The sequence below is a fragment of the Oncorhynchus clarkii genome, chromosome 12 (assembly GCF_045791955.1).
Source record: "Oncorhynchus clarkii lewisi isolate Uvic-CL-2024 chromosome 12, UVic_Ocla_1.0, whole genome shotgun sequence".
NCBI lineage: Eukaryota > Metazoa > Chordata > Actinopteri > Salmoniformes > Salmonidae > Oncorhynchus > Oncorhynchus clarkii.
Window position 1 is genome coordinate 93,744,343 of NC_092158.1, and position 10,648 is coordinate 93,754,990.

The following is a 10,648-nucleotide window of genomic DNA, read 5'->3' on the forward strand; positions in this document are numbered from 1 at the left end:
ATAATTTTTACTTTTTTGCAATTTAAAAACGATTAAAAGTTGCCGGGGACAACATTTCCCTGGACCCTCGGCTACTGAAAATGTTCCTCTGACCCTAGGCTACTGAAAATGTTCCCCTGACCCTAGGCTACTGAAAATGTTCCCCTGAGCCTAGGCTACTGAAAATGTTACCCTGACCCTCGGCTACTGAAAATGTTCCCGGACCCTAGGCTACTGAAAATGTTCCCAGACCCTAGGCTACTGAAAAGGTTCCCCTGACCCTCGGCTACTGAAAATGTTCCCGGACCCTAGGCTACTGAAAATGTTCCCAGACCCTAGGCTACTGAAAATGTTCCCAGACCCTAGGCTACTGAAAATGTTCCCAGACCCTAGGCTACTGAAAATGTTCCCGGACCCTAGGCTACTGAAAATGTTCCCGGACCCTAGGCTACTGAAAATGTTCCCAGACCCTAGGCTACTGAAAAGGTTCCCCTGACCCTCGGCTACTGAAAATGTTCCCGGACCCTAGGCTACTGAAAATGTTCCCAGACCCTAGGCTACTGAAAATGTTCCCAGACCCTAGGCTACTGAAAATGTTCCCAGACCCTAGGCTACTGAAAATGTTCCCGGACCCTAGGCTACTGAAAATGTTCCCGGACCCTAGGCTACTGAAAATGTTCCCCTGACCCTAGGCTACTGAAAATGTTCCCCTGAACCTAGGCTACTGAAAATGTTCCCCGGACCCTCCCGATTTACAAATTAATCAGTGTGTGTGTGTGTGTGTGTGTGTGTGTGTGTGTGTGTGTGTGTGTGTGTGTGTGTGTGTGTGTTTGTCTAAGAAACAACTTCCTGCTATGAAAAAGGGTGAAAGGTAACAAACCCGGGTTTGGGCAGAATAGAAGTGTTGGTTCCTTCCTGCTATGAAAAAGGGTGAAAGGTCACAAACCCGGGTTTGGGCAGAATAGAAGTGTTGGTTCCTTCCTGCTATGAAAAAGGGTGAAAGGTCACAAACCCGGGTTTGGGCAGAATAGAAGTGTTGGTTCCTTCCTGCTATGAAAAAGGGTGAAAGGTCACAAACCCGGGTTTGGGCAGAATAGAAGTGTTGGTTCCTTCCTGCTATGAAAAAGGGTGAAAGGTCACAAACCCCGGTTTGGGCAGAATATAAGTGTTGGTTCCTTCATGCTATGAAAAAGGGTGAAAGGTAACAAACCCGGGTTTGGGCAGAATAGAAGCGTTGGGTCCTTCCTGCTATGAAAAAGGGTGAAAGGTCACAAACCCGGGTTTGGGCAGAAAATAAGTGTTGGTTCCTTCCTGCTATGAAAAAGGGTGAAAGGTCACAAACCCCGGTTTGGGCAGAATAGAAGTGTTGGTTCCTTCCTGCTATGAAAAAGGGTGAAAGGTCACAAACCCCGGTTTGGGCAGAATATAAGTGTTGGTTCCTTCCTGCTATGAAAAAGGGTGAAAGGTCACAAACCCGGGTTTGGGCAGAATAGAAGCGTTGGGTCCATCCTGCTATGAAAAAGGGTGAAAGGTCACAAACCCGGGTTTGGGCAGAATAGAAGCGTTGGTTCATTCCTGCTATGAAAAAGGGTGAAAGGTCACAAACCCCGGTTTGGGCAGAATAGAAGCGTTGGTTCATTCCTGCTATGAAAAAGGGTGAAAGGTCACAAACCCGGGTTTGGGCAGAATAGAAGCGTTGGTTTCTATTATTTACGTTGCTATGTGGACCGGACTGGGTCTGTGTTTTTTGTTTCATTTACCACAACTAAAACTCGTGGAACATTCTAGACGTGTTGTTTCCTTGTGATGAGATTGCTGTGGAACAGGATTATTATTGTTATTGTTGTTATTATTGTTATTATTATTGTTATTGTTATTATTATTGTTGTTATTATTGTTATTATTATTGTTGTTATTATTGTTATTATTATTATGATGCATCTGATCATCTATTACTCTAAATGACGACGAGCAATAAAGTTGAGATCCTTTTTTAAAATATATATATTGCATGTTTTACTAAAAAAAACATTGATCTTAGTCAATAAAAAGGTTTTTAAGACAGCTCTGTGGTCTTTATTTGGTGTGTGTGTGTGTGTGTGTGTGTGTGTGTGTGTGTGTGTGTGTGTGTGTGTGTGTGTGTGTGTGTGTGTGTGTGTGTTGGACGTCGTACTGTCACATGTACTTGAACTGTCTCTCCTGACTCTTCCTCTGTTGGTTCTGTGGATGGATGGAGGAAGACGAGGACGGTGGACGGGGGGAGAGATGGAGCCGCCTGAAGCAGACAGGCAGACGCTCCTCTTCCCAGAGTACTTCCAAACTCTCTCTCTTTCTCGTCTCTCCTCTCGCTATCTCTCTCGTCTCACCTCTCTCTCTCTCTCTCTCTCTCTCTCTCTCGTCTCTCTCTCTCTATCTCCTCTCTCTCTCTCTCTCTCTCTCTCTCTCTCATCTCTCGTCTCTCTCTCTATCCTCTCTCTCTCTCTTTGTCTGTCTCTCTGTCTATCTCTCTCTCTGTCTCTCTCTCTCTCTTTTTCCTCTCTCTCTCTCTCCTCTCTCCTCTCTCTTTTAAATAATGTATGGTAGAAAGAGGAAGGTATGTAGGGGGATGCTCTTCTCTCCTCTCCTCTCCTCTTTAATAATAGAGTGGTATGAGACATTGACTGTCACTCTGGATCCCTCCCTCCCTCCCTCCCTCCCTCCCTCCCTCCCTCCCTCCCTCCCTCCCTCCCTCCCTCCCTCCCATCCATCCATCCTCTCCCCTTCTATCCCCTCCTCTCCTGTCCTCTCTCCTCCTCTCCCCTCCCATCCATCCTCTCCCCTTCTATCCCCTCCTCTCCTGTTCTCTCCTGTGCTCTCCTCCCCTCTGTAGTCACAGGGAACTAATGGATAATGGCATCTGCATCCCCATTCACTCTCAGATTACACACACACACACACACACACGCGCACACACACACACAAAGGCACTAATGGCCTGTGGGCAATATGCATCTCCATTTACTCTGGGATCAGGGATTAACACTCCCACTCTCCATCCACAGCATCATTTGACCCCACTCTGAAGCACCAATCTAATGTTTCATCTCTATCACTCTATCAGTCTCTACATATTGTTACCAATCTAATGTTCAATCTCTATCAGTCTCTACGTATTGTTACCAATCTAATGTTCAATCTCTATCACTGTATCAGTCTCTACGTATTGTTACCAATCTAATGTTCAATCTCTATCGGTCTCTGCGTATTGTTACCAATCTAATGTTCAATCTCTATCAGTCTCTACGTGTTGTTACCAATCTAATGTTCAATCTCTATCACTGTATCAGTCTCTACGTATTGTTACCAATCTAATGTTCAATCTCTATCAGTCTCTACGTGTTGTTACCAATCTAATGTTCAATATCTATCAGTCTCTACGTGTTGTTACCAATCTAATGTTCAATCTCTATGGGCCTCTACGTATTGTTACCAATCTAATGTTCAATCTCTATCACTGTATCAGTCTCTATGTATTGTTACCAATCTAATGTTCAATCTCTATCAGTCTCTATGTGTTGTTACCAATCTAATGTTCAATCTCTATCAGTCTCTACGTGTTGTTACCAATCTAATGTTCAATCTCTATCACTGTATCAGTCTCTAGGTGTTGTTATCAATCTAATGTTCAATCTCTATCAGTCTCTAAGTATTGTTACCAATCTAATGTTCAATCTCTATCAGTCTCTACGTATTGTTACCAATCTAATGTTCAATCTCTATCACTGTATCAGTCTCTACGTGTTGTTACCAATCTAATGTTCAATCTCTATCAGTCTCTATGTGTTGTAATCAATCTAATGTTCAATCTCTATCAGTCTCTACGTATTGTTACCAATCTAATGTTCAATCTCTATCACTGTATCAGTCTCTATGTATTGTTACCAATCTAATGTTCAATCTCTATCAGTCTCTCTCTCTCTTTCTCTCTCTCTCGCTCACTCTCTCTTTCTTTCTCTCTCTCTCCCCTTCTCTCTCTCTCTCTCTCTCTCTCAATCACTCTCTCTCCCCCTCTCTGTCTCTCTCTCACTCACTCTCTCTCCCCCTCTCTGTCTCTCTCTCAATCACTCTCTCTCCCCCTCTCTGTCTCACTCACTCTCTCTCCCCCTCTCTGTCTCTCTCTCAATCACTCTCTCTCCCCCTCTCTGTCTCTCTCTCACTCACTCTCTCCCCCCTCTCTGTCTCTCTCACTCACTCTCTCTATCTCTCCCTTTCTCTCTCTCTCTCACTTTCTCTTACATACTATTTTTCTCTCTCTATCTTTCTTTCTCTCTCTCTCTCTCTCTCTCTCTCTCTCTCTCTCTCTCTCTCCCTCTCCCTCTCCCTCTCCCTCTCCCTCCACGTCTCTCTCTCTCAGGGGAAGGTTATTAATACACACACTGGACCATGCAGTAGAATCAGCTATGATATTTAATGAGCTGTACAGCAGGCTGAGACATGTAGTTAGGGGACATGAGGGTGTGTTGTGGGGTGAACTGTACAGCAGGCTGAGACATGTAGTTAGGGAGACATGAGGGTGTGTTGTGGGGTGAGCTGAGACATGTAGTTAGGGGGACATGAGGGTGTGTTGTGGGGTGAGCTGAGACATGTAGTTAGGGAGACATGAGGGTGTGTTGTGGAGTGAGCTGAGACATGTAGTTAGGGAGACATGAGGGTGTGTTGTGGGGTGAGCTGAGACATGTAGTTAGGGGGACATGAGGGTGTGTTGTGGGGTGAACTGAGACATGTAGTTAGGGGGACATGAGGGTGTGTTGTGGGGTGAGCTGTACAGCAGGCTGAGACATGTAGTTAGGGGGACATGAGGGTGTGTTGTGGAGTGAGCTGAGACATGTAGTTAGGGAGACATGAGGGTGTGTTGTGGGGTGAGCTGAGACATGTAGTTAGGGAGACATGAGGGTGTGTTGTGGGGTGAGCTGAGACATGTAGTTAGGGGGACATGAGGGTGTGTTGTGGGGTGAACTGAGACATGTAGTTAGGGGGACATGAGGGTGTGTTGTGGGGTGAGCTGAGACATGTAGTTAGGGAGACATGAGGGTGTGTTGTGGGGTGAGCTGAGACATGTAGTTAGGGAGACATGAGGGTGTGTTGTGGGGTGAGCTGAGACATGTAGTTAGGGAGACATGAGGGTGTGTTGTGGGGTGAGCTGAGACATGTAGTTAGGGGGACATGAGGGTGTGTTGTGGGGTGAGCTGTACAGCAGGCTGAGACATGTAGTTAGGGGGACATGAGGGTGTGTTGTGGAGTGAGCTGAGACATGTAGTTAGGGAGACATGAGGGTGTGTTGTGGGGTGAACTGAGACATGTAGTTAGGGAGACATGAGGGTGTGTTGTGGGGTGAGCTGAGACATGTAGTTAGGGAGACATGAGGGTGTGTTGTGGGGTGAGCTGAGACATGTAGTTAGGGAGACATGAGGGTGTGTTGTGGGGTGAGCTGAGACATGTAGTTAGGGGGACATGAGGGTGTGTTGTGGGGTGAACTGAGACATGTAGTTAGGGGGACATGAGGGTGTGTTGTGGGGTGAGCTGAGACATGTAGTTAGGGGGGCATGAGGGTGTGTTGTGGGGTGAGCTGAGACATGTAGTTAGGGGGACATGAGGGTGTGTTGTGGGGTGAGCTGAGACATGTAGTTAGGGGGACATGAGGGTGTGTTGTGGGGTGAACTGAGACATGTAGTTAGGGGGACATGAGGGTGTGTTGTGGGGTGAGCTGAGACATGTAGTTAGGGGGACATGAGGGTGTGTTGTGGGGTGAACTGAGACATGTAGTTAGGGAGACATGAGGGTGTGTTGTGGGGTGAGCTGAGACATGTAGTTAGGGGGACATGAGGGTGTGTTGTGGGGTGAGCTGAGACATGTAGTTAGGGAGACATGAGGGTGTGTTGTGGAGTGAGCTGAGACATGTAGTTAGGGGGACATGAGGGTGTGTTGTGGGGTGAGCTGTTTTACTTTATAACAAATTAAAAACTGAAAAGTGCTGTGTGTGTATGTATTCACCCCCTTTGCCATGAAGCCCCTAACTAAGATCTGGTGAAACCAGTTACCTTCAGAAGTCACATAATTAGTTACATAAAGTCCACCTGTGTGCAGTCAGTCTGAGTGTCACATGATCTGTCACATGATCTCAGTATATATAAACACCTGTTCTGAAAGGCCCCAGAATCTATCTATCTATCTATCTCTATCTCTACCATCACTAAGGGTTAATCCATCTCTACCATCTCTACCACACTAAGGGTTAATCTATCTCTACCATCAGTAAGGGTTAATCTATCTCTACCATCACTACCACACTATGGGTTCATCTATCTCTACCATCACTAAGGGTTAATCTATCTCTACCATCACTAAGGGTTAATCTATCTATACCATCACTAAGGGTTATTCCATCTCTACCACACTAAGGGTTAATCCATCTCTACCATCTCTACCATCTCTACCACACTAAGGGTTAATCTATCTCTACCATCAGTAAGGGTTAATCTATCTCTACCACACTAAGGGTTAATCCATCTCTACCATCACTAAGGGTTAATCCATCTCTACCATCACTACCACACTAAGGGTTAATCCATTTCTACCATCACTAAGGGTTAATCCATCTCTACCACACTAAGGGTTAATCCATCTCTACCACACTAAGGGTTAATCCATCTCTACCATCACTAAGGGTTAATCCATCTCTACCACACTAAGGGTTAATCCATCTCTACCACACTAAGGGTTAATCCATCTCTACCATCACTAAGGGTTAATCCATCTCTACCATCACTAAGGGTTAATCCATCTCTACCACACTAAGGGTTAATCCATCTCTACCACACTAAGGGTTAATCCATCTCTACCACACTAAGGGTTAATCTATCTCTACCACACTAAGGGTTAATCCATCTCTACCATCTCTACCATCACTAAGGGTTAATCCATCTCTACCACACTAAGGGTTAATCCATCTCTACCATCACTAAGGGTTAATCCATCTCTACCACACTAAGGGTTAATCCATCTCTACCATCACTAAGGGTTAATCCATCTCTAACCTCACTAAGGGTTAATCCATCTCTACCATCTCTACCAACACTAAGGGTTAATCCATCTCTACCACACTAAGGGTTAATCCATCTCTACCACACTAAGGGTTAATCCATCTCTATGATCAGTAAGGGTTAATCCATCTCTACCATCTCTACCATCACTAAGGGTTAATCCATCTCTACCATCAACAAGGGTTGATCTATCTCTACGACACTAAGGGTTAATCCATCTCTACCATCACTAAGAGGTAATCCATCTCTACCATCACTAAGGGTTAATCCATCTCTACCATCACTAAGGGTTAATCCATCTCTACCATCACTAAGGGTTAATCCATCTCTACCATCACTATGGGTTAATCCATCTCTACCATCACTAAGGGTTAATCCATCTCTACCATCACTAAGGGTTAATCCATCTCTACCACACTAAGGGTTAATCTATCTCTACCACACTGAGGGTTAATCCATCTCTACCGTCTCTACCATCACTAAGGGTTAATCCATCTCTACCATCACTAAATCACTAAGGGTTAATCCATTTATACCACACTAAGGGTTAATCCATCTCTACCACACTAAGGGTTAATCTATCTCTACCACACTTAGGGTTAATCCATCTCTACCATCACTAAGGGTTAATCCATCTCCACCATCACTAAGGGTTAATCCATCTCTACCACACTAAGGGTTAATCCATCTCTACCATTACTAAGGGTTAATCCATCTCTACCATCACTAAGGGTTAATCCATCTCTATCATCACTAAGGGTTAATCAATCTCTACCATCACTAAGGGTTAATCCATCTCTACCACACTAAGGGTTAATCCATCTCTACCACACTAAGGGTTAATCCATCTCTACCATCACTAAGGGTTAATCCATCTCTACCACACTAAGGGTTAATCCATCTCTACCACACTAAGGGTTAATCCATCTCTACCACACTAAGGGTTAATCCATCTCTACCACACTAAGGGTTAATCCATCTCTACCATCACTAAGGGTTGATCTATCTCTACCACACTAAGGGTTAATCCATCTCTACCATCACTAAGGGTTAATCTATTACTACCACACTAAGGGTTAATCTATCTCTACCATCACTAAGGGTTAATTTATCTCTACCATCACTAAGGGTTAATCCATCTCTACCATCTCTACCATCACTAAGGGTTAATCCATCTCTAACATCACTAAGGGTTAATCCATCTCTACCACACTAAGGTTTAATCCATCTCTGCCATCACTACCACACTAAGGGTCAATCCATCTCTACCATCACTAACGTTTAATCCATCTCTACCATCACTACCACACTAAGGGTTAATCCATCTCTACCATCTCTACCATCACTAAGGCTTAATCCATCTCTACCACACTAAGGGTTAATCCATCTCTACCACAGTAAGGGTTAATCCATCTCTACCACACTAAGGGTTAATCCATCTCTACCATCTCTACCATCACTAAGGGTTAATCCATCTCTACCACACTAAGGGTTAATCCATCTCTACCATCACTAAGGGTTTATCCATCTCTACCATCTCTACCATCAATCAGGGTTAATCCCTCTCTACCACACTATGGGTTAATCCATCTCTACCATCTCTAAGGGTTAATCCATCTCTACCATCACTAAGGGTTAATCCATCTCTACCACACTAAGGGTTAATCCATCTCTACCACACTAAGGGTTAATCCATCTCTACCATCTCTACCATCACTAAGGGTTAATCCATCTCTACCATCACTAAGGGTTAATCCATCTCTACCATCACTAAGGGTTAATCCATCTCTACCACACTAAGAGTTAATCCATCTCTACCATCACTAAGGGTTAATCCATCACTACCATCACTAAGGGTTAATCCATCTCTACCACACTAAGGGTTAATCCATCTCTACCATTACTAAGTGTTAATCCATCTCTACCATCACTAAGGGTTAATCCATCTCTATCATCACTAAGGGTTAATCAATCTCTACCATCACTAAGGGTTAATCCATCTCTACCACACTAAGGGTTAATCCATCTCTACCACACTAAGGGTTAATCTATTACTACCACACTAAGGGTTAATCTATCTCTACCATCACTAAGGGTTAATTTATCTCTACCATCACTAAGGGTTAATCCATCTCTACCACACTAAGGGTTAATCCATCTCTACCACACTAAGGGTTAATCCATCTCTACCACACTAAGGGTTAATCCATCTCTACCACACTAAGGGTTAATCCATCTCTACCATCACTAAGGGTTGATCTATCTCTACCACACTAAGGGTTAATCCATCTCTACCATCACTAAGGGTTAATCTATTACTACCACACTAAGGGTTAATCTATCTCTACCATCACTAAGGGTTAATTTATCTCTACCATCACTAAGGGTTAATCCATCTCTACCATCTCTACCATCACTAAGGGTTAATCCATCTCTAACATCACTAAGGGTTAATCCATCTCTACCACACTAAGGTTTAATCCATCTCTGCCATCACTACCACACTAAGGGTCAATCCATCTCTACCATCACTAACGTTTAATCCATCTCTACCATCACTACCACACTAAGGGTTAATCCATCTTTACCATCTCTACCATCACTAAGGCTTAATCCATCTCTACCACACTAAGGGTTAATCCATCTCTACCACAGTAAGGGTTAATCCATCTCTACCACACTAAGGGTTAATCCATCTCTACCATCTCTACCATCACTAAGGGTTAATCCATCTCTACCACACTAAGGGTTAATCCATCTCTACCATCACTAAGGGTTTATCCATCTCTACCATCTCTACCATCAATCAGGGTTAATCCCTCTCTACCACACTATGGGTTAATCCATCTCTACCATCTCTAAGGGTTAATCCATCTCTACCATCACTAAGGGTTAATCCATCTCTACCACACTAAGGGTTAATCCATCTCTACCACACTAAGGGTTAATCCATCTCTACCATCTCTACCATCACTAAGGGTTAATCCATCTCTACCATCACTAAGGGTTAACCTGTTGGATCTCTGGGGGCGCTATTTCATTTTTGGATAAAAAACGTTCCCGTTTTAAGCGCGATATTTTGTCACGAAAAGATGCTCGACTATGCATATTCTTGACCGTTTTGGAAAGAAAACACTCTGAAGTTTCAGAATCTGCAAAGATTTTGTCTGTAAGTGCCCCAGAACTCATTCTACAGGCGAAACCAAGATGATGCATCACCCAGGAATTAGCAGAATTTCTGAAGCTCTGTTTTCCATTGTCTCCTTATATGGCTGTGATTGCGCAAGGAATGAGCCTACACTTTCTGTCGTTCGCCCAAGGTCTTAGCAGCATTGTGACGTATTTGTAGGCATATCATTGGAAGATTGACCATAAGAGACTACATTTTCCAAGTGTCCGCCTGGTGTCCTGCGTCGAATTCGGTGCGCAATTGCCAGCTGCTTCCACTTTACCATTTGATTCAGGGGAGAAAGCATGTGTCCAAGAACGATGTATCAATGAAGAGATATGTGAAAAACACCTTGATGATTGATTCTAAACAGCGTTTGCCATGTTTTCAGTCGATATTATGGAGTTAATTTGGAAAAAAG